We start from the raw sequence: 25,175 nt of genomic DNA on the forward strand, positions 1-25,175 counted from the left end.
AGAGATGGAAAGACATTTCACGCTCATGAATTGGAAGAACAAGTATTGTTAACATATCTATACTACCCAAAGCAACTGCACATTTAATGCAGTCCCTATCAGAATACCAACAGCATTTTTCACAGAACTAGAATAGACAATCCTAAAATGTGTATGGAACCACAAAGACCTCAAATAGCCAAAGCAATCTTTAAGAAGAAAAGCACTGTGGAGGCATCATAATTCCAGACTTCAAGTTATATTACAAAGTTGTAGTAATCAAGAGAGCATGGTACTAGAAAAAAAAAGACACATAAATCAATAGAAAAGAATAGAAAATCCAGAAATAAACCCACAATTATGTGGCCAACTAATCTTTAATAAAGCCAGAAAGACTATTGAATGAGAAAAAGATAGTCTCTTCAACAAATGGTGTTAGGAAAACAACCACATTCAAAAGAATGAAAACCAGACCACTTTCTTACACCAAACACACAAATAAACTCATAATGGATTAAAGATCTAAATGGAGACCTGAAAGCCCAAAAATCCTAGAAGAGAGCACAGGCAGTAATTTCTCTAACATCAGCTGTAACATCTAGATATGTCTCCTATCAAGGGAAATAAAAGCAAAAATAAACTTTTGAGACTTCATCAAAATAAAAAACTTCTGCACAGTGAAGGAAACAATCAACAAAACTAAAAGGCAACCTACTCAATGGGAGAAGATGTTTGCAAATGACAATTCTGATAAAGGGTTAGCCTCTAAAATATATATTTATGAAATATGTATAATTTATAAAATATATAAAATATATATAAATACATATATAAATATATAAAATATATAATATGATACAACTCAACACCCCAAAAATGAATAATCCAATTAAAAATGGGCACCAGACATGAACAGACATTTTTCCAAAGAGGATATCCAGATGGCCAACAGACACATGAAAAGATGCTCCACATCACTAACATCAAGGAAATGCAAATCAAAACCACAATGAGATAGTACCTCACACTGGTTAAAATGGCTAAAGTTAAAAATGCAAGAAACAATGGGATTGGTGAGGATGTGGAGAAAAAGGAACCCTCATGTACTGTTGGTGGGAATGCAAACTGGTACAGACACTTGGAAAACAATATGGAGGTTCCTCAAAAAGTTAGAAATAAAACTACCCTATGATTCAGTAATCACTCTCTTGGTGTTCACTCAAAAAATATAAAAACACTAATTCAAAGGGGATACATACACCCCTATTTTATAGCAGCATTATTTACAATAACCAAATTATGGAAGCAGCTCCAGTGTTCATTGAGAGATGAATGGATAAAGAAGTTGTGGTATATGTATACATTGGAATATTATTCACCCATTAAAAATGAAATCCTGCGATTTGCAACAACATGGATGGAGCTAAGAATATAATGCTAAGTGAAATAAATCACTCAGAGAAAGACAAATATCATATGGTTTCATCCATACATGGAATTTAAGAAACAAAACAGATGAGCAAAGGAAAGAGAGACAGACAGAGAAAGAGAGACCAACCAAGAAACAGACTCAACTATAGAGAAAAACAGATGGTTACCACTGGGGACATGGTGTGGAGATGAGTGAAGTAAGTGAAGCAGATGAAGAGTACACTGATCATAATGGCACCAGGTGATGCATGCAATTGTTGAATCACTCTATTGTACACCTGAAAATAATAACATAATAATAATAATAATAATATAATATTAATTATATATATAATATATATAATATTAATTATATATATTATAATAATAATATAATATAACACCCATACTGGAATTAAAATAAAAACATCTTTTAAAATTATTCAGGAAATTAGGGTACTTGCAAATTTTCTGTAATTGGGATTGTTTAAAATAAAAATAAAATCAAAAGAGTAAAACCGGGGCGCCTGGGTGGCTCAGTGGGTTAAGCTGCTGCCTTCGGCTCAGGTCATGATCTCAGGGTCCTGGGATCGAGCCCCGCATCGGGCTCTCTGCTCAGCAGGGAGCCTGCTTCCTCCCCTCTCTCTGCCTGCCTCTCTGCCTGCTTGTGATCTCTGTCTGTCAAATAAATAAATAAAATCATTTAAAAAAAAAAGAGTAAAACCAAAAAAAGTCAACCCATCCATGTGAGTAAAGAGGTGAAGAGAGGCCAGAGGTGATCTGGGGAGAAGCTGCTTTAGGGGAAAAGAATGGAGACAAGTTATGAACTCCGTCCTCTAGTAAATGCTAGCTCAGCTGGGGTGGGTGTGGAAGGGGCAAGTTCAGAAGTGCCTGACCAGTGGAGCACGATTTTGCCCAACAGTCTCCTCCATGCTTCATTTTATCCTCTGTCCCCCTCAAGTTTTGTTAGACAACTGAAGTTTACAACTCACACTGGGAGATTCTCTTAGCTGTCCTCACTCCTCCCCAAGCCTTCCTGCTCTGGCAGCACGGTTACTCCCTCTGTCATTTAGCTTTGTGGCCTGTACATGAAGAGAACACTGAATGTTGTAAATGTTGAAACAGGCTAGCTTGAGTTTTATTAAATAATCTAGAAAACAATAATTCATTTTTCCCAAAGGGTACAGACTGAGGGGCTGTCAGAATCAACTGGTCAGCAGAAACTAGAGGTTTAGACAGGAAAGAGGTTGTAAATAAGAAATGTGAACATAAGCACTGAGTCCAACACTGCCCAATAAAATTTTCTGAGATAATGAAAATGTTCCGCATCTGTGCCATCCAAAGCGGTAGCTGCTAGCCATCCATAGCTGTGGGGCTATAGACTTATGGTTGGTATGACTGAAGAACTGGATTAATTTTATTTACTTACAATGAATTTAAATATTTTTTTAAGATTTTACTTATTCAGAGAGAGAGAGAGAGAGAGAGAAGGGGCAGAGGGAAAGAGAGAACCTCAAGCAGACTCTGTGCCGATCATGCAGAGCCCCACTAGAGGCTCGATCTCGCCACTCTGAGCCAAAACCAAGAGTCAGATGCTTAACTGCCTGAGCCACCCCGGTGCCCCTACAATTAATTTAAATTTAAATAATCACATATGGGCGCCTGGGTGGCTCAGTGGGTTAAGCTGCTGCCTTCGGATCAGGTCATGATCTCAGGGTCCTGGGATCGAGTCCTGCATTGGGCTCTTTGCTCAGCAGGGAGCCTGCTTCCCTCTCTCCCTCTCTGCCTGCCTCTTTGTCTACTTGTGATCTCTCTGTCAAATAAATAAATAAAATCTTTATAAATAAATAATCACATATGATTTCGCATCAGCATCCTGGAAAACCACCTCAATATTTTCCTAACCACCATAAGGAAGTAACATGGGCATCTAGTGGTTGCTGCCCCTGAATTTAATTGTTGAATTACACCAGACTCATATAAAAATCCCCAATAACTCACTCAAGGCTATCATACATGTGGAACAGAGACCAGCTCCCACTGGTGGGATCTGGTCCACGTGAAGCCACCCCATTTTTGGACAAAACTAAAGGCCTGAAGACACACATATATACTTAAAATAGTCCTGTTATATTTATGTTTTACTAGGACATAAGCATGCCCAAGTGGGTGATTCCTGGGCAACTTCTGAGTTAAATTCTATAAGGTACAATTGTCTATAAAGCCAACACATTTAGCTCCTTCTTACAGCCCATCCAAATTGTCCCTGATGGATAAAAAGATGTCTTAGTTATCCATTGCTGCAATAATGCTGTGTAACAAACCACCCCCAATCTCCCTGGCTTAAAGCAGTAAGCATTTCTTCAGCTTGTGAGTTAATGGATCAACAATTTGGGTTAGATTCAGTTGAGTGATTCTTCTCTGTCCTCTGGGCTCACTCACATCTGGCAGTTTGCCAACTGCTGTGCTTGTGCCGTGTGACACTCATTCTCCAATGGGCTAACCTTGGCACATAGTCATAGGGGAAGCAGAACATGAACAATCCCAACTATGTCACTACTTTTCCAGCTTCTGCTTGCACCTACTGGCCAAAGAACAACACATGGGCATACCCAAAGTCAGAGTGGGAGGGCACATACTACATGGCAAAAGGTGTCATTATGGACACACTGTAAGCATACCCCCAGAATTCATATGGTGAAGCTTCCCCCCATAATGTGGTACTATTAAGAGGAGGTGCCTTTGGGCGTTAAAGAGGATTAGATGAGGTCATGAGGGTGGAGCCCACAGAAATGGGATTAGTGCCCTTATAGAGTCTCCCATCCAAGTACTAACCAGGCCTGACCCTGCTTACATTCCGAGATCGGGTGCACTCAGGGTGGTATGGCCGTAGACAGTGCCCTTATAGAGTCACAAGACAGCTTGTTTCCCCTCTGGGCTCTCCCCGATATGAGGTTAAAATGAGAAGCTGGCAGTCTGCAACCCAGAAGAGGGTTCTTACCAGAGCTGTCACCATGCTGCCATCCTGCTCTTAGGACCTCTGGCCTTCAGAACAGTGAAAAATAAATTCTTTTATTTGTTATGTGTAAGCCATCCAGGATGGTATTTTTGTTACAGCAGCCAAAGCTAGGACAGGTGTAGACACAGGAAAGGAAAGTAATAGTAATACAATCACTATTAACTATAATAGTACAATTAATCTACTGCACCCACAGGAGGACAGTGTTAAGCCCTGGAAGCCTTTCTTTCTGGGGAAAAAAAAAAATCAACTGAATGACACCAAACTCACCTACAAATATATTCTTAAAGTCCCAGTAACTTATTTAAGACTTCTAAACATAAAGAACAGAGATCACTCCCCTCCCTCCATATCCCCTCCCTCCATAGCCATCACATTAAGGGCACTCCTATTTTAAGAGGAAGCTAAATAAAGGTCCAAAGACATGCAAAGACCTAAAATAGAATACTTATATTTATCTTTTAATATACCATATGTGTGCTCAAGTGGCAACTTTTTTTTAATTAGTAAAATGTGCTAAGTTTTACCTGCCCATAGATTAGTGAAATTGATTTGAACAAACAAAAGACACACAGATAGTTTGAGATGAGTGAAGCACTTTTCCAATGACATTGACATTACACAAAGTATTTTTTAGAGTACCTCTTTTACAGCTGCTGTCAGAAACTAGAGACACATTCTCATACTGCCCCATACCATTCAGAATCCTTTGAGTTACACTCGCCCAAAACAGCCACAACTCAGGGGACTTAAACAGGAAAGGGAATTATCATCTCTGCCCTGAGGCAGGGCAAGAGGGACCACCCACTGGGCATGCTCCGGACTGAGGGGCTTCCCAGGACACTGGACCTTCATCAGTGCTGAAACGGACCAGGCAACAAGGGATAAGGGTTGGTTTCTTGAGCAGCTCAGTGAGCTTTCATGGGCCAACTTCATTCCTTCCATCTTCCTGCAACATGTCCTCCTAAGGCCAGTGTCCCTTGTGGAAGCATTAGTTTTGGGCAACATCTAGTAGAACAACAACAAAAAGCCATTTCCTCCCGCACTTATCTCTTTATCCAAAGGGCCTATTCTTTAGAAGTACTTCAGTGACTTCTCCTCCATCTCATGGGCTAGGACTGGGTCCATTACCTTTAGCAACACTATCTTGGGTTCCTCAAGTCACCTCCGAGGCTGGGCTCGGCCAGCTCTCCCTGAATCACCTAGCTGCGGGAAGGACTGTGAATCTTGGAACCAAGCCCAGCTGCCGGGGGGGGGGGGGGGGGGGGGGGGGGGGGGAAGAATCAGTAGTGAATGCTGCACATCCTCTGTGGTGGGACACCCACTCAGGATTCAATTAGATGCAGGAACATCAAGAATAACACGGAATACGGGATGTGTGATACAGCTCTGGGAGGGAGCTGGTTGCACAGCTGTTGTACAGCTGTTGCTTCTGTGTCTGGTGCCCAGCAGGCGGGCAGCGCGGCTGGCGGCCCGGCCCAGAAGTCAGAGAAGTCGATGGCGGTCCAAGGAAGCTGACGTTGCTGCAGGCCCGCCGCCTGCCCAGTTGTCAGGGGGGCTGCAGGAGTGCTACAACTGCCTGCTATCCCCCGCCCACTGGTGAGCCAAGTGTCGGCGCCAACCCCAAGACCAGCAACAGCACGTGCGCCCCCAAACCAGCCTTTCAAGGGTGAAAGAACGACGGTGTTGTGTCACTTCCGTCTTCCCAGGAGCGCGAGTCTCCTGGTCCCCGCTAAACCCGGAAGTCTGCAGGGAGGGGAATTCTGGGAAGTGTAGTTCCAGCTTAGCTAAAGTGGCATGGAACAAAGCCAGGAGCTGGCCACACTAAGTGTGGCTTTAATTCTTAGTTAAATTAGTCAACTCTTCAAGCTAAGTCTAAGGGATAAAGTGGTCAAATAGGCTGAGAACTGGCTTTTAGCTACCATGGAGGAAAACTGTCATTTTATTCTCATTTTCTTAAAATTTTTTTTCCCACTCACTGCTATGGAACCAGAGTAGAGCAAAGTAAGAAAGACAACTCTCCAAGTCTTTCACTCATTCCCACTAAACAACAGTTTGGACATGCTGTTGTGAGTCCTGGGAAGGATAAACTGCTGATGACCCCTTGGGGAAAAGCCAGATGCCAATTAATCCTAAGAGCTCAGTCAGCCCCTACATTTTACTCAGCTCAGTAAATCAAAAGCACTGTGCCCACGGGACAAATCTCAATAAATTCCCTCAGCAGTTTTGAAAGATTTATCAACTTTAAAGGGGGGGGCGGGATGTGAATACCAAAGGACCAGATCTCTGACAGAGGTTCGAGTGTATTACTTAACAGTGGTTACTATAACTGTATACACCATACAGAAGCCCCAAACCTTACAGTAAAGGGAGTTTACAAATATCTTGTCTAATTATTCATTTTAAAATGAGGACCATTACTGATAGATACAACAACATGTGTGAATATAAAAAATATTACACCAAATAGTAGCTGGACACAGAAGATTACATAGTGCATAGTTCCATTTATATACTAACCCAGAAAAAACCAATCTATAGTAGAAAAAATTAGTCTTTATCCTAGGGTATGAGGGTGGGATTAACAGGGAAGGAACATGAAGAAACTTTCATGGGTGATGGGTACATGACTATCAAAATTCACCATCAGGGTGATGTGCACTGATGTCTGCAACTTACTTCAAAATGCATCCAAAAAATAAGATGGCCTGATGGATGGAAAAAAGAACGGATAGACAGACACAAAACAAAATAAATACAGCAAAATGTTAATTGTAGAATCTAGGCAGTGGTCCTATGGGTATTCACAGTTCAGCCCAAGATTGAGTCATAAAAAGATGTCAACATACTGACTAGGGAAGAGATGGGAATGAAGCCAATAGAAGAGGATTCATAAAAGTTACAATGAAGAGGAAAATATCAACACGCAGGCCAGACGTTCAAAACACATAGTGTGGTTCAGTCTTCTTTTTCAAATATATGAAATACAATCACCCCACTGAATTCAGCTCCTCTCACAGTTACAAGGTACTTGCTATATGGCTACCCCAAGCTGAGAACTTCTGCAAATTTTGTCACTAAGTATCTCTCTCTACCTCCTTTCAATGGGCCTGTATCAGTCAGCTATAACATAATGTGCTACATAACAAACCACCACAAAACTCAGTGGCTCACAACAATAAGCAATTGTCTCTTGCTTACATGTTTGTGGAGAGGCTAGAGATCGGCTGGTCTAGGCTGGGCTCAGTTAGACTAGGTTCCACAGTCTCATCCACGTGTCTCACCTTCCTTGACCAGTAGGCTCCCTGAGGCATGTTCTTCTCATGATAATGACTGAAATACAAGAAGGTGAGACCTCCTGCACAAGTACATTTTAAGACTTTGCTCAGATGATCTCTGTTAAAATTCCCTAGGCTAAGGCAAGTAACACAATTAAGCTAAATAATCATAGGACCCTACACACCCGGATCTGGAAATGACGGATTCACCTCTACCTCTTTCCTGATCACTGAAAGAGATTCTGGGGCTTCTTTGGTCCCAGTCTCTAGGGACATGAGCTACAACCCTCTTCCTGAAACCTCTTTCTGCTGGGATGGCGTCTCCATGTCTTCCACCACACAGCAAAAACAAATCTTGAGTCTGTAATGATACTAATTCCCATGAACTGGTCTATTTCACCTCTTCAGCTTCCCTCAAGGTAGAATCCCAATGGGACAATTACAAACATCTGGCCAAGAGAAGGAATACAGGGGGCTTGTTTTCCTGTTTTAAGAGAAGTCAATTAGAGTTTCAATTTCCACTGTTAAATGTGACCTTTTTACAACATCCTGGAGGGAGAGTTGGCAGCCCTGTCATTCAGGGAATAAAAACTCTTTCAAGGAAAGGTTTATTGTCTAAAAAGACACGGAAGGGCCCGGAGATTAAAGGACCCTCTCAGGCTGTCTGAATTTCCCAGAGCTCTCAGTTTCTATTTTGAGCTGAACATTTGGCTTCCCTTGTAGCCTCAAGTGAGCCTTTTTAGCCTCTCTGCACCATTTTCTACAGTTTGCAAAAAGGGATAATAAGACTTGCTGCTGGGTAATGCATATGAAGTGCACTGAGGAGCTCAGAGGGAAGGTAGGCTTCTCAAGGGGAAAGCTGTCAGCCTGTTTTCTCCTGATCTCTGGATATTTTCAGTGTCTGGGACCCCCATTAGAGCATCTGGTCCTTTCTCAGAGAAGTTAGACGAAAGCCAGAATAAGTGGAGCAGAGAGGGTTCCTTCTCTTGCCTCTGCTGCGAAGGAGATATGTCAAGTTGAGTGATGAACGATTACTATTCTTCACTTGCTAACACTTTGTACCCTATTTTCAAATTAAGGAGCACATTGTTGGCACGCCTGAAAGGTTAAACACTCCCACTTCATTGCTGCAGTCACTAACTGGTGTTTTATCACAATTTCTGTGGAGGGAACATTTTGTCTGCAAGCCCTTCCTCCACAGAGCTGGGTGAGACTTTGAGAGCATCTCAAGTTTCTAAAGTTAGATCGTAAATCACTCTCCTGCTTGTAGGGTAGTACTCTGCACCTCAAAAGACCCCATCTGTTAATTGTCTACAACTTGGTTTGAAATACATCAAAAAAATAAGATGGAGTGACACGTTTTTAAAAATTCTTTTTAAAAGGGTCACCTGGGTGGCTCAGTTGGTTAAGCGGCTGCCTTCGGCTCAGGTCATGATCCCAGCATCCTGGGATCGAGTCCCACATCAGGCTCCTTGCTCGGCAGGGAGCCTGCTTCTCCCTCTGCCTCTAGCCTGCCACTCTGTCTGCCTGTGCTCGTGCTCTGTCTCTCTCTCTCTCTCTAACAAATTTAAAAAAAAATTTTTTTAATTAAAAAAAAATTCTTTTTAAAAGTCCTTTGCAAAATTCCTCCCTTTTTCTCCCTCTCCTGGTATTTCACCCTCATCTATAGAACAGGAACTTTGCATCTTCCAAAGTGTGAGGAGGCAAGAAGGTGGGCGACTGGAACTCTCATAATCCTACCAGCAGGAGTGCCCAGCTGTTCCACTTCGGAAAACAGTTTCAGTATCTAAAATTCCTAGGCATTTCTCTTGGGTATAACTCTAGAAGTGGAATCACTGGGTCCCAGGGGATATTTCTAGGGATATATCAACCAGAAATAACTGCATATTTTCACAAAAGGCACATATAACAATGTTTCAAATCAGCTAAATCTGTCAACTACACATATGCCTATCATGGGCATAAAATGGAAATAAATTACACGATATTCAGAGTAGGATATTACAGCAACGAAAATTAACAGTATAAATCTATACACAACGTGGTGAACCTTACAGTCATAATTGTGAGCAAAAGAAGCCAGACCAAGATTCCATAGAGCTTCTAGGGAGCTGGTAATTTTCTAATTCTTGATCCAGATGCTGATTACCTGAATGTTTTCAATTTGTGAAAATGTACTGAGCCGTACACTTATGATGTGCTCTTCTCTATACATACATTATGCTTCAAAACGAATTTAAGAAATATATGCATAAAGGAAAATTGCAAAAAAAATCAGAATGGAAAGTATTGGGGGAACCTTCTACCTAATCTTCTTTCCACTCCTTTCTCACTCTTCACTGACTGCTGGAGAGGAGGGAGGAGCCACAGCCACCCACAGCCTGAGTGGCCCTTCAGTCCCAGTTCCCGACCCCTGCTCTGATCCCTCTGTCTTGACTGCCATGACCTGAAAGAAAAAGGCAACAATTCTCCTTTTGTCTGGCCAGGCCAGTTGACCGCTCTGCAGCCCCATGGGCAACCCAGGTCTCTCCTGAAGGGAAGAAGCAGGAAGCCTGTCTGGCCATAGTCCAAACCACATTCTCTGATCCAGTGCTGCCAGCAAAGAAGTGCTCTTCTGACCTCTAACTCCCATGCTTGCATTTATTTCTCAACTGATTCCAAAGATGGAAGGGGACGAGGCATGATTAATTATCAGTCCTTAAACCTCAACAACCTCTTTCCCAGCAGTTAAGAAATGAAGCCAAGAATGAATGAGTTGCTTTTCTTATATGGGACACAGGACCAGAGGCTGTGAGTTCCTAACGGTGCTGAGGAAACAATGACTGCCCCTTTGAAACAATACCAACTGGGTAATTAGGAAAGAAGAATGAGAGTATCTAATCTCCTTTACATAATGTTTCCTCACATAACTGAAGAAACTGCTTTTCTGGATGCCACCTGGGGTGGGGATTTAGGGTGGTTTAAAGAAATGATTCCTTTGCTGAGTTAGACATCACAATCACTGACTGCTGTGGATGGGAAATGTAGTCACGATAAGTTTCCTCCTCCCCGCAAGAACTGGGGATTATTTCTCCATCCCTACAATCTGGGCATGCCCATGTGACCTACTTTAGACAATAGGATGTACCAAACATATGAAAGCAGAGGCTTCAAAAGTGCTGCACAATTGGACATGCCCTCTCCTGCTATTAGAACCCTTCCACCACCATGTGAGGAAGGCGGGGCTAGCCTTTTGGAGGATGAGAGACCACATGGGAAACCACGAGGTTTCCCGCCATTCCAGCCAAGGCCCCAGACATAAAAGTGAGAACACCCTAGACTATCCAGCCCTAGTTGAGTTGCCCACATGAGAAGAGCCACCTAGATAACCCATAGAATCTTGAGAAATTAAAAATATGTGTCCCCAACACACACCTAATAAAATGACCAAAATCCCAAACACTGATGACACCAAATGCTGGCAATGATGTGGAGCAACAGGAACTCTCATTCATTAATGGTGGAAATGCAAAATAGGATAGCTACTTTAGATGACAATTTGGCAATTTCTTTTAAAACTAAACATATTCTTACCATATGATCCAACAATTGTGTTCCCTGGTATTTACCCAAATGAGCTGAAAAATTATGTCCACACAAAAACCTACATATGGATATTTATAGCAGCTTTATTCATAATTGACATAACTTGGAAGCAACCAAGATGGGTTGCTTGGTGAGTGGACAAATCAACTGTGGTACTAGGCAGTAAAATACTACTCAGGGATTAAAAAGAAATGAGCTATCAAGCCATGAAAAGATATTGAGGAAAATTAAATACATATTACTAAGTGAAAGAAGCCAACCTGAAAAGGTGAAATACTGTGCAATCCCAACGATATGACATTCTGGAAAAGGTAAAACTTTGGACACAGTGAAAAGACTAGTGGTTATCAGGGGTTACAGTGGGGAGGGAGGGATGAATAAGTGGAACGTGGAATTTTAGGGCAGTAAAACTACTCTGTATGATACTATAATGGTGGACACATGTCACTATACATTTTTCCAACCTCTCAGAACATACAACACCAAGACTGAACCCTAATGTAAACTGTGGACTTTGGATGGTAATGATGTCTCAGTGTAGGTTTATCAATTGCAACAAATGTAACCCTTTGGAGGAGGATATTGACAGTCGGGGAGGCTGTGCATGAGAGAGTGGGTAGGAGTGCATGGGAAATCTTTTTACATTCCATGTAATTTTTCTGTGAACCTAAAACTGCTCTAAAAAATAAACTCTATCAAAAATATTTGTTATTTGATGCCACTCGGTTTTGGGGGTGGCTCGTTACATAGCAAAAGCTAACTTACACACTGGGTCAAATCTTGAGTGGGGCAGGGAACCAAAAGGAAATCAAATCTGTCACCTCAGAATCACATATAAAAATGAAAAAACAATAATACAGCAGTCATAGAATTCAGGAGTGAGTTACAGAGTTATATCTATAGTCACACCTATAGTATGGCACATCAGTCAAAGCCAGACAACGAGGCTGCGTCTGATATTTTATAAGAACAATATACTTTATAGGCCCCACTGTGTGTTGTTTTAGTTTCTTCCTTATTGTCAAGGGAAGGGATTTCCTGCACTGAAGCCTGACAGCAAAATTCCTATTTCTAGAAGCCTCAAAACTGGAGTACAAGATAATGAATGCAATTCCTATATCTACTTCCCAAGGGGCAAAGAGTATGAGATGCTTCAACCTGAGTTCAGCATGTGCCAGTCTTTCTACAGTCACTGGATTCCATAGAGTCCAGTCATCAGCACCAAGGAGGAAAGAAAAGGCGACAGGAAATTTTGAAATAATGGACTATGCAGAAACAATTTATTTGAAATGAGTGAACTCACTCCTCCCGCCACCTCCCTTCCTCCCCACCTTGCTCTCTATCTGCACCCCCAACATACACATACCCATGAACACAACACAACACTGGACTCTGTAGTCTCTATAAGAGACCCTGACATAGGTAACTAAGTATTTCTGTGGATATCATGGATCATGTGTCATGAGAATTGCCCTAGAAGGTGAAATGAAAAACTTCCCTGCAGATGCAAAACTGAAGTTGGGTCCTGAGGTCAGATTCTGACCTCAGTAAGACTTGGATCATGGCCGGCATGCAAGTGAAAATCCTCACCCAGATCTGCCACAGACTTTAGGAGTCAGGGAGGATGCTTGGAGATGCGGTGGGGAGAACGAGCACAGCTCACGAACAGAGGAAGCCAGCAATGGTTTCAAATTAGCACAGCCTCCTGAAATGATAAGAATTCCATCAAGGCCATTAATTATCTGCTAACCAATGGCCTCTTGTCCTTCAATGTGCCTCCTAACTCAACATGAAGATAACAGCTAAGTTACAGATTGGTCCTGAGACTGAACTTTGCTACCTGAGCCCTTTTATTCATAGTTTCCTCCTTAAGTTGTATTCAAAAGACAATTCAGGGTGTGAAGAAACCTGTCCTGGGCTGATGAGGAGACAGCTCTGTCCCCAGTCCATCTACCCACCTGGAGAGAAGACAGGAACAATTAGGGAAGCTATGTTTATAAATTTGGAGTGGTGTTTCTAGTTTAAGGCAAACAATACCTTGAAGACTTGCCTTAATTCTTGGTCTGCCACAATGTAAGTCGGTAAAAAAAAGAAGGTGTACTCTAAAGACCTAGCCAGTGTTAATAAGAAATGTTCTTTTTTAACTGCGATGTAAGGCATGTGAGGGTGGGTATGTGTGTTATCTTACCTTCTATCCAAAGTCACATTATTATATTGGAACATTTTTTAAAATTATACTGTTTCTTTTACCAACATCAATCAAGTTTGACAAATGCAGGTGCTGGCAAGGAGAGAGAGCAGTTGAGAGTCTCACACACTGCTGGTGGATGTTCAAAATGGTTCAGGGCTATTTTTTTAAGGATTTTATTTATTTATTTACTTAATAGAGAGAAAAAGAGTGCAAGCAGGGGAAGGGACAGAGGCAGAGGGAGAGGCAGAGAATTTCAAGCAGACTCTGCACTGAGCATAGAGCCCTACACACTGAGGCTTTATTTTACAACCCTGAGATCATGACCTGAGCCAAAACCAAAAGTTGGACACTCAACCAACTGAGGCCCCAGGTGTCCCTGTTCAGGGTCTTTCCCCTGCAAAGAGCCTGTTGTCAATATCTACACTATAGCACTGGTGGAGAGAGGGAGTATTTATATCAGGCAGTGTTCTTGGTTGCAGACTACAGAATCCACTTTAACAAGCAAGAAAAGGCTTATTCTATTAGGTTTTGCACAAAATTTCCAATTCTAAGAGCTAAGCTTGGGTGCTACAATGCTAGGAGATATGTACAAACCTCCCCAGAGGAATGTTCCAGCAGAAACCCCACAGCTCCCAACAGGCGCAGCCTGTGACCCCAGAGGACTGGAAAGAAGAAGCTCCTGTGCTGCCCTTAAAGAACCAAATGCCCCAACACAAGATGTGGCACCCATGTGGCCTTCCATGTGGCTCCCATAGGGCCCCACCACTCACATCACCCCTTCTGCCTCCCATGTCTCATGAGGAAGGGCCACTCAGTGGAAGTCAATCAAGCATGGCTCCCCAGCTGCACAGTAGTTTGAGAAATGTCATTTATACCTTTCCAGACTCTACAGTTCAGGGGAGACATGCATAAGGGGATTGAAGCAGATGCTGAACGAGCCACAATGTGGTATCTGCCATAGCACATTTTGGGAGGAAGAGCAGGTTGAGCCCAGTGGATCTGGGTAGAGGATTCCTACAGGAAATTGAAAATGGGCAATAGTGAAGGCTTAGATCAAGGGGTCCCCTGCAGGGAGATGGGGACTAAAAGGGTTCAGAGAGGACGCTGAGAACAAAGAGAGTAAATGATAGAACCTTAGGGAATACTTGCATTTAAGACATTAGGTGCAGTGACCAAAGTTAATCTAAGATTACATTTAGCAGGAAGGAGGAAAAAAAGGTTTTTTAATTATTGTCTTCCTTCTTGGGGACAGAATGAGGACGGGGGAAGCTAAGGCACTGATAGAATGATGTTGTTCATATAGAAGTCACTGTCAGGCCCAACATATCCACATAAGTACCCACAGGGAATGGTCAGGAAGCACAGCTGACACTTCTGCCCACCTAGGTCCTCTCCCACTTTTTACATGGGTCCTCCAAATGGCACAAAGACCAGAAAAATAAAATTTTAGCTGGAACTAATTTATTCCCGTGGTGGTTCCCAACAAAGGCTATCCTTCAATCCCTGCTTCAGAGACTCTCCCCCGCCCCCACCCAGAGCTGCTCTCTTCCTATCACCTATGAGGGCTCATTGTAAAACCCTTCCATCGAGTCAGTGAACTTCCTGAAGCCCTCCTGCTATGTCTGTTCTGTTTAAGTTAACTAGAGTCTGTTTTTGTTTGCCACCAAAGAACACTAGCTGCTGATATGTACGTGCTATAGTAGAGAGAAACTTGCTTTTTCCCTATTGGGGCATGTTTTGGTTAATCCTCATTCAGCAGATTATAGAGTGTGGTAGATCATTGGTAGCTTTGAAACACTCTGGCACCTGTAAAAGCAACATCATGTGTGGAGCTCAAAGTGGGTGTATATGCATGGAGAAGGAAGACTGAAGCTGAAATGGACTCCAGCTACAAGAAGCAGTCAAACATTACTGTGCACATCTGCCCCTGGAAGAGGCCAGCTGACAGCACAACTAAACTCCTGGTCCAGCTTGGGAAGTGACAGGGCAGAGGCCAGAGGACCTGGCAATACCAGGAGGCATGAGACTTGGATTCTAGTCCTGGACCTGCTGATGCCTTGCTTGGAGAAGACACTTAACCGTCCAGTTGCTTCATCCCCCAAATGGGCATGATAATACTTTCCCTGCCTACATCACAAGCTTAGAAGAGTAAATGAGATAATGAATGTAAAAGCCCTAAATAAACTTAAGAGCCAAATGGCTATGGCCAGCTACTCATGGAACATCCAGATATCACTGGATCCTAATTTGTTCTCAGAATATTAGCAGACATGCAAATAGTTGCCAACCACAACATTAGCAGGGCTTCTGCCAATAGGCAGGAGGCCAATTCTATCTCTTGGGGCTGCTCCATGGCAAACGTATGACTTTGTTGATACATATTTATAACCAGCTTCCTCCCCCCTTAGAGTACCTGGAAAATGTCTAATGTCCATGCTGGTCACATGGGCAGCCTTGAACTTTCTTCTATCTTGCTTTCCAAAAACCAAGAGCAACACTCTGGCCCCATTGTTCATGGGACTGTACTGAGGGTCTCTAAATCTCTTCCTTATTTAACTGTTAGCCATGCCTCCATTAAATCAATTCCTCCCCCTTCCTCCCCCCAAAACCATAGTTTCCCCTTATGACCTCTTATTAGCGATTGATAGATCTGATTTTCTCTTTCAATCCATTCTAAGTTCTTTTCAGTCTCCTTTGAACATTGTTTTTTCCTCCTCCTGGATTCATGATTTGCTCAGCCTGATTGCAGCCCCATCTCCTTTAGGAATCAACAAATGGCCACACCTTATTCATAACCTTATCCTTCTTCCTCAGCTCTTCCATCTACCCTACCCCTACAGGATGCCATTATATGATCTCCTAAGTTTCTCCTCTCAGGGTAGCATAGACATTTTAACAATATTTGTTCTTCTAATCCATGAGCATGGCATGTTTTTCCATTTCTTTGTGTCTTCCTCAATTTCTTTCATATGTGTTCTTTAGTTTGCAGAGTATAAATCTTTTACCTCTTTGGTTGGGTTTATTCCTAGATATCTTATGGTTTGAGGTGCAATTGTAAATGGGATCGATTATTTGATTTCTCTTTCTACTTCTTCATTGTTGGTGTGAGAAATGCAACAGACTTCTGGGCATCAATTTTATATCCTGCAACTTTGCTGAATTCCTGTTATCAGTTCTAGCAGTTTTTTTGGTGGAGTCTTTTAGATATTCTACACAGAGTATCATGTCATCCACAAAGAGTGAAACTGAAACTTCTTCTTTGCTGATTTGGATGCTTTTTACTTGTTGTTGTTGTTGTCGTCTGATTGCTGAGGCTAGGACTTCCACTACTATGCTGAACAACAGTGGTAAGAGTGGACATCCCTGTCGTGTTCTTGACCTTAGGGGAAAACCTCTCAGTTTTTGCCCACTGAAAATTTTAGCTGTGGGTCTGTCATACATGGCCTTTATGATGTTGAGGCACATTTCTTCTATCCCTACTTTGTTGAGGGTTTTTATTAAGAAAGGATGCTGTATTTTGTCAAATGCTTTTTCTGCATCTATTGAGAGGATCATATGGTTCTTATCCTTTCTTTTATTAATGAAATCCACAGTTCTTTAATAATACTCTACCACACCACCATCATCGCAGCCACGCATCCATTATTGCAAGTTTAAAGTTCAGGCCTCTGCAGTCCAGTTAAAAATTTCACTCACCCTGGCCTGTGCATGTTTCTGGGTGCAGTTTCTCCAATCTCCAAATGAGAAAATGCTTCCATTTAACTTGAGGTCACTTTCTACCAGGCAAATGAAAACTGCTCCTCCATTTGCAAATGTGGTGGTTTTAAAACATGGCTCTAAAATTCTTTGATACTCCCTTCATGGAGATTGGTTAGGAGAGCATTTCTCCTTTCTTTGAATTTAGGTGGTCTTGTGACTGCCTAGACCAATAAACAAAAGCATAAATGATGCTGTGTGACTTCCAAGACTGGATCCCCAAAAAGGTCATGCTGCTTCCACCTTGTTCACTGGAACACCAGCACTTGGAGCCTGAGCTGCCATGTAAGAAGGTCAACCATGTCAGGCTGCCATGTTGTGAGGAAGCCCAGCCACATGGAGAAGCTATGGGTGGAGGCACTAGTCCCGGACTTCAAGTCAGGATTTCATCTCAGGCAGTAGACATGAGAACAAGGGAGCCTTTGGATGATTCTTACCCCCAAATGTTGAGTCTCCACCAGCACTGAAATCTTCCCAGGTAAGACCTTAGAAATCCCAGAGCAGAGAGGTCATCCCTGGCATGTTCTGCCTGAATAATTGACCAACTGAATCCATTAAGTAAAATAAAATGGCTGTTTTAAGCAACTAAGTTTGTGGGCTATTTGTTAAACAGTAATCATATTTGGCATGGCAAGTTACAGTACAAACAAGCATGTGTGGACCAGAGTGGTATTTTGTTTGAAGTTCCTCTTCTAATGCAGGTAGAGTCCTTGGGGGCACCTTAGGGGAAGGAATCTATGGTCCCTCTTTTGAAACATCTGAACTGTGGTGGGGGTTGGGCTTGGGACTTAGCACCTAAAAAGGAAGACGGCTGTCCTACTCTAGCATGTACTGCCTGGTAAGACCACTGATACACGCAAAATAAGAAAGAGCATGCCAATATTTTTAAATCACGAGGTATAATCACTTTGAGTGTTCAGTTCTGACCCACTTGGGAAGGCAATGGGAGAAGACCCTGTCTGGTTCTGTTTTCCAGGGCCTCTTTTATTCTGACCCATCAAACATAAAATTCAAAAATCTCTAAAGAAGAGACTATCTTGTACTTTGGAGTGAATTTGAACATTCTGAGCCTCTCTTGGATGAAAAATGCTACAAGAACTCACAGATTCCCCTTTAATTATAGAGAATACTCATAGCTTAAAAAAAAATCTGGTAAAAAATGACAACTTAAAAAATGACAAATAAAAAATGGTTTGGGCATTTGTGTAAGACAGAAAAATCAGTTTACCAATGAAAATCAAGTGAAGAGGCAATAATTATACAGACCAATGAAGACACAAGCTATTACTCTGCACAATTACTCAAATGGTAGACTTATAGTAAAGAGGGATCCCAGAAGCTTCCTCTTCTAAGTAATTGTTCTAGCACCCAATTTTTCTTCAGCATAGCTGGTTCAAACTGGGTCTGAATTCCTAGAGTAGTTTGAACCATAATCATTACTTGATTCTAATGTATCAGTGGGATTCCAGAGTACCCAACGGGCTCTTATAAAACCACTTCCTCGGGGCGCCTGGGTGGCTCAGTGGGTTAAGCCTCTGCCTTCGGCTCAGGTCATGGTCTCAGGGTCCTGGGATCGAGCCCTGCATCGGGCTCTCTGCTCAGCGGGGAGCCTGCTTCCCCCTCTCTCTCTGCCTGCATCTCTGCCTACTTGTGTTCTCTCTGTGTCAAATAAATTTTAAAAAAAACTTAAAAGAAAAATAAAACCACTTCCTCCTTCTTCCCCTGGAGATCTGCTGGAGGCAATGTCTTCCCACTGTCACCAGTTTCTGGATGCCCCAATATCCTGTGTTTCTCTCTTGACACTCCCTCACCTCTGTAATAAGTCCTTTCATTAAATTTTCTTAAGTCAGTTAAGGTAGATTCTAATTCCTGACTGATACTATTGATGAACTAAACCTTTGGTCAATGTAGAGCTTAGAAAGCCAGATAGTCTTTATGACAAGATTCTCCATGAGCTTCCACATAATTAAAGTCACCTGGTTATTCAAGAATGAATGTCCTGTGGACTGGATAATTTATCACTTAGGTATTATGTTCAGCTGTTGGTAGGAAATTAAAAAAAAAAAAGCAATGGCTTAAAGGGTTGGCAAACTTTTTCTCAAAGGGCCAAAAAATAGTAAATATTTCTGGCTGTGGACACATTGTCTCTGTCACAACTTCTCATCTCTGTCACTATAATGTGAAAGCAGCCATAAACAACACATGTAAAAAATGCATGCAGCTATGTTCCAATAAAACTTTATTTATGAAATCAGGCAACCAGCCCGTGGGGTATAGTTTGCCAACCCCTGGCTTAGACAAATTAGTGATTTATTATTTTTTTCATGTAATAAGAAGGCCTGAGGTGTGTGGTTTTGGTGACAGTTCAGCAAGTTACTAGCTGATGCTGGAATCATGTGAAGGCTCAACTGGAAGTAGAAAGATTTATATCCAAAGTAGTTCATTCACATGCCTGGCAACTTAGTGCTATAGTCAATTCCTGTCCTTGTGGGTATCTCCATGGGGCTGCTTCAGTGTCCTCATAAGACGGTGTGGTGCCCGGCTTCCTCTTAGAGCAAGCAATCCAAGAAAACAAGGTTGGAGCTGCAAGGCCTTTTCTGACCTACTCCTGCAGTCCCACATCATTAATTTTGCTGTGTTCTACTGTTCACATAGGTCAACCCTGATTCAGTGAATGAGGGGACTACACAAGAGTCTGAAACCAGGAGGTGATGATACTGGAGGGCCATCACTGAAGCTCACTACTACACCACTTGAAAAGGCCACATTGCTATAGTGCATGCCTCACACCTGGAGAGCAAATGAAAAGGAAAGGTAGACAGGGCTCCAAGGGGAGGACTTTCTATGTGCCAGGCTCCCCTTGAGATACTTTCTAATCACACTTATGCTCCAAGCCTATAGTCTCTTGACATCTCTGATGAAAGTCTGGAAAACCCAGAACTAAGGAAGGACCCTCTAGCTTGTGGCATTGACTGTTCAGAGTGCTTTGAAGGCCCAAGTCTAAAGTCAAGTAACAGCTCTGAGAGGCATCTTTGGACACACACTGCTAATGCCCATGTGACCTCCAGCCTCTACCATGAAGCAGGCTGACCCTGGAAGGCTTGGCTCTTCATATTTCCCCCACTTCAATGTTCAGAACCACCCTGACTTTGTTTCTGGAACAACTATCAGGCAACCAACAACTATTAGACCTGCGAGACCAGCAGTTCTCAATCCTGCTGCCATTCCAAACACCTTGAGAGCTTTTAAACATTCTCAGTACAGACCTGTCAAGTTAGCATCTCTGGGAGTAGGGCCCAAGCATCTGAAATTCTTAGATGATTCTGATATGTTGTCCAGCTTAAGAGTCTCCAGCACAAATACCACATCCCTTTCAGTGCAGCTAGAGACAGAACCAGATGTTTGGGCAGCTACATCACACTTCCAACTCATTTGTAACTATGGTTTGCTAAACCTCAAATTCATTTTCACAGAAACTCCTCTTCATCTAGGTCCTACCTAGTCTATATTCTGCAAGTTTTGTTTTACCCAAATATCACTTAATTATGTTGAATTCAAAGTGGACTCTAGATGCTGGCATCACTCTATCACTTAAGGCTCCTCTTGATGGAAACTGCCACTTGATGAACTTGATTTAATCCAAGACATTGATAAATGTGCTATCTGGAACAGAGTCCTGTGGCACTCCCCAGACAAATTCCTGGGGAGCATTTATCTGCCACAAACCTTCCAGTAGCATTCCTATCTTCTGTGAGTTTTCAAACATTAGTAAGTTTTTCTAGGGGCATAATTGCATCTGTATTTCTTGCCCACCCCCAAGACAGCACCTTAGGTCTCCCCTTCTATACATATTCCCAGTCTACACGAATTGTTCTAGAAGACTAGTCATCGTTCTTATGGAGAAGATAGACACAGATCAGGAACTGAGGGGTTCTGCCTCTTCTGGAGCCAGGCTGCCTCATTCTAATCCCGGCTACTCTCCTCAGTAGCTGTGTATCCTTGGGAAGGTTACCTACTGGCTCTGTGCCTTGGCGTCTCATCTGTGAAATGGGGATTCTAATAGTACTTTCCTCATAGAGTTTCTGTAAATAACAAATGTGTGAGTACATGTGAACTGCTTAGAAGAGCAGCTGGTACATAAGGGGCACTATGCCATATTACCCATCATCATCGTTGACGTCATTATTACTATTTTTTTAAGATTTTTTTTTTATTTATTTGACAGATCACAAGTAGGCGAGAGGCAGGCAGAGAGAGAGAGGAGGGGGAGGCAGGCTCCCTGCTGAGCAGAGAGCCCGATGCGGGACTCGATCCCAGGACCCTGAGACCATGACCTGAGCCGAAGGCAGAGGCTTTAACCACTGAGCCACCCAGGCGCCCCTCATTATTACTATTAATGTAACAACTGTTCCTCTGAGCTGTGGAGTTACTTCTGTCTGGTATCTTTTCATGTGGAGAGGTGGGATACTGAATATGTTTTTCTTTTCTACTACTTGCCTTAGGTTTTAATTACTCTTCCTTCTTTACTTTCTTAAGATGGAAGTTTAGGTCATTAATTTTAGCTCTTTCTTCTGTTCTATTATATGCATTTAATACTACAAATTTCCCTCTAAGGACTGCTTTTGCTTCATTCCACAAATTTTAATAAGGTGTATATTCATTTTCATTTAGTTAAAAATGTTTTTTAACTTCTGTTAAGACTCTTTTTGACCAATGAAGTCCTCAGAAGTATGTTGTTTAACCTCCAGATATTTAGGAATTTCCTAAATATTCTTCTGTTACTGGGTTCTAGTTTAATGCCATTGTGATCTGACAAATGATTGTATGTGATTGCTAATCCTTTAAAATTGTTAGTGTTCCATGACCCAGATGTGATGTATCTTGGTGTGTTCATATGAGCTTGAAAAAAATATGTCCTCTGCTGCTGGTAGATGGAGTGTTCTATAAATGTCAATTAGATCAAGTTGCTTGATACTGCCATTCCAGTCAACTCTATCTTTATTGATTTTCTGCCTGCTTGATCTATCCATTACTGATAGGGGGACACTGAAGTCCCCAACTACAACAGTGGATTTGTCTATTTCTCTTTTTAGGCTGACATATTTTTGCCTAACATATTTTCACAATCTGTTGTTAGGCACATACATTGAATGTCTTCCTGGAAAACTGACCCGTTTATTATGATGTAGTGCCCCTTTTTATCCTTGTTAGTAATTTTCCTTGTTCTGATGTCTTCTCTGTCTGAAATTAATATAGCTTCCCCAACTTTCTCTTGATTACTCTTAGAATGGTACATCTTTCTCTATCCCTTTATTAGTAACCTATCAATCTTTATTTTTATAGGTTTCTTGTAGGGGCATGTGGATGGCTCAGTTGGTTAAGCGTCTGACTCTTAATTAGCTCAGATCACGATCTTGGTCAGGGGTGTGAGAGCAAGCCCTGCATTGGGCTCTGTGCTGGGCAAGAAACCTGCTCAGGATTCTCTCCCTCTCCCTCTGCCCCTCCCCACTCATGTTTGTTTTTTCTCTCTCTCTCTCTCTCAAAAGAAAAAAATAGGTTTCTTAAAGAAAACATACAGCAGTTGCCCTAGAGTTTAAAATATACATTTTAGAGTTTCCTGGTTGGTGAACTTGTAGCAGTGTGGGGGATGGAGAGCACGGAAGCTCTGTGTCCTTCCCTGGTACCTGCACTACACATCTCTGCCATTTGTCTGTTCCTAAGTTATATCCTTTTATAACAAACCAGCAATCTAGTTAAGTAAACAAGTAAGCAAATAAGTAATACAATAAACATTTTAACAAATCTTAGTCCACCTTCAAATAACACTTTTTCATTTCACATGTAGTTCAGGTACATTGTAACAGAGTGTCCCCTCACCCATGCTTGACACTGCTGTTTTCATTTCACTTATCCATATGCTGCAATCGCCAAATACATTGTTCCAATTACGATTTTAAATAGTTACTTTTGAGATCTTTCAGAGACCAGGACAGAGACTTTTGATTTGTTTCCAGTCTTATTTTAGAGAGGGAGGGGAGACAAAAGCTTCCTGAACTAGAAAGGTAGTCCCAGTCCTTCTGGAAAGCAGGATTTCCATTAACCATCTAAAGGACACCTATTGGAGCAAGATGGCAGAGGAGCAAGAGACCTAAATTTGGTTGGGTCCCAGGAATTCAGCTAGACAGTTATCAAACCATTCCAAACACCTACAAACTCAACAGGAGAGAGAAGAGAAGAGCAGTAATTCTAGGAACAGAAAAGCGACCACTTCTTGGAAGGTAGGACGTGCGGAGAAGTGAATCCAAGGCAACATTCGGGAAGATAGACCGTGTGGGGGGAGGTCAGCTCCGGGCAAGTGGTAGAGCAGCACAGCACAAAATCAGAACTTTCAGAAGTCTGCTCCACTGAGGGACATCACTCCAGAGGCTAAGCAGAGGGTGGAGCCCTTGCAGGGACAGTGCAGTCTCAGGACCTGCAGGGTCACAAAAAGACCAGGGATGTCTGAATGCAGCAGAACTCCCAGGTATCAGAGCAGGGAAGCTGGCTGCAGAGACAGAGCCAAGGAGTGAGCTCTTAGCTCAAGGTTACCTTAAACCATGATCCGAGGCACATCAGACCACTGCTCTTTGAGCAAGGACCCCACAAGTGGCAGATCCAGTTAGACTCACCTTCCTCCTTTGGAGGAGTGGTGCAGCAGGAATCTGCTGGATTTGGAGACTTGAAACAGGGCTGTGCACCAGAGATAGAAACACTCAGTTACAGGTTGGGTTAGCTCGGAGTGCGGCTGGAGACCAGGGTGATGGGAGTGATTGACCCCTTTTCTCTGAGGGCACACTGAGGAGTGGAGTCCCGAGCTCTCAGTTCCTCTGGGCTAGAGATTGGGAGGCCGCCTCCAGAGCTCCCAGAAAGCATTCAGGGATCAAAAACTCCTGAGAGCGAACTTAAGCAGATTTCTTAGCCTAGACCCTGGCAAGGGCAGTGCAATTCCACCTCTGGCAAAGACATTACCTTGATTCCAAACCAGAAAAGACCCCATCAACGAGAAGAATTAGACCAATATCCTTGATGAACATGGATGCAAAATTTCCCATCAAAACACTAGCCAATAGGATCCAACAGAACATTAAAAGGATTATTCACCACGACCAAGTGGGATTTATTCCAGGGCTGCAAGATTGGTTCAACATTCACAAATCAATCAATGTGATACAATACATTAATGAAAGAAAGAACAAGAACCATATGATACTCTCAATAGATGCTGAAAAAACATTTGACAAAGTACAGCATCCTTTCATGACCAAAACTCTTCACAGTGTAGGGATATAGGGTATATATCTCACTATCATCAAAGCCATCTATGGAAAACCCACAGTGAATATCATTCTCAATGGGGAAAAACTGAGAGCTTTTCCGCTAAGGTCAGGAACAGGCCAGGAATATCCACTATCACCACTGTCATTCAACATAGCACTAGAAGTCCTAGCCTCAGCAATCAGACAACAAAAAAATAAAAGGCATCTGAATCAGCAAAGAAGAAGTCAAACTCTCACTCTTTGCAGATGATATGATACTATATGTGGAAAACCCAAAAGACTCCACCCCAAAACTGCTAGAACTCATACAGAAATTCAGTTGTGTCAGGATATAAAATCAATGCACAGAAATATGTTGCATTTCTATACATCAACAAGAAGACAGAAGGAAGAGAAATTAAGGAGTCAATCCCATTTACAACTGCACCATAAGATACCTAGGAACAAACCTAATCGAAGAGGCAAAGAATCTGTACTCAGAAAACTATTAAGTACTCATGAAAGAAATTGAGGAAGATATAAAGAAATGGGAAAATGTTCTATACTCATGGATTAGAAGAACAAATATTGTGAAAATGTCTATGCTACCTAGAGCAATCTACACGTTTAATGCAATCCCTATCAAAATACCATCAACTTTT

General features: G+C 42.2%; 1 protein-coding gene across 4 annotated transcripts in view; it reads right to left on the reverse strand.

Annotated features, from left to right (window-relative positions):
• The window catches only part of SCP2D1 (SCP2 sterol binding domain containing 1), a 42,252-nt gene that overhangs the window by 11,653 nt on the left and 5,424 nt on the right, over positions 1–25,175 (reverse strand). For 2 of the 4 annotated variants that reach the window (XM_047747212.1, XM_047747209.1), the window contains exon 2: positions 2,382–2,471. The exons of 1 other annotated variant lie outside the window; for it this stretch is intronic. The gene's annotated coding sequence lies outside the window, so the exon portion shown is untranslated. Of the gene's footprint in view, positions 1–2,381; positions 2,472–4,390; positions 4,418–25,175 lie in introns of those variants that run through there. One more of the 4 variants, XM_047747210.1, reaches the window with a different exon arrangement.

This window comes from Lutra lutra, chromosome 9, assembly GCF_902655055.1.
Source record: "Lutra lutra chromosome 9, mLutLut1.2, whole genome shotgun sequence".
Lineage (NCBI taxonomy): Eukaryota > Metazoa > Chordata > Mammalia > Carnivora > Mustelidae > Lutra > Lutra lutra.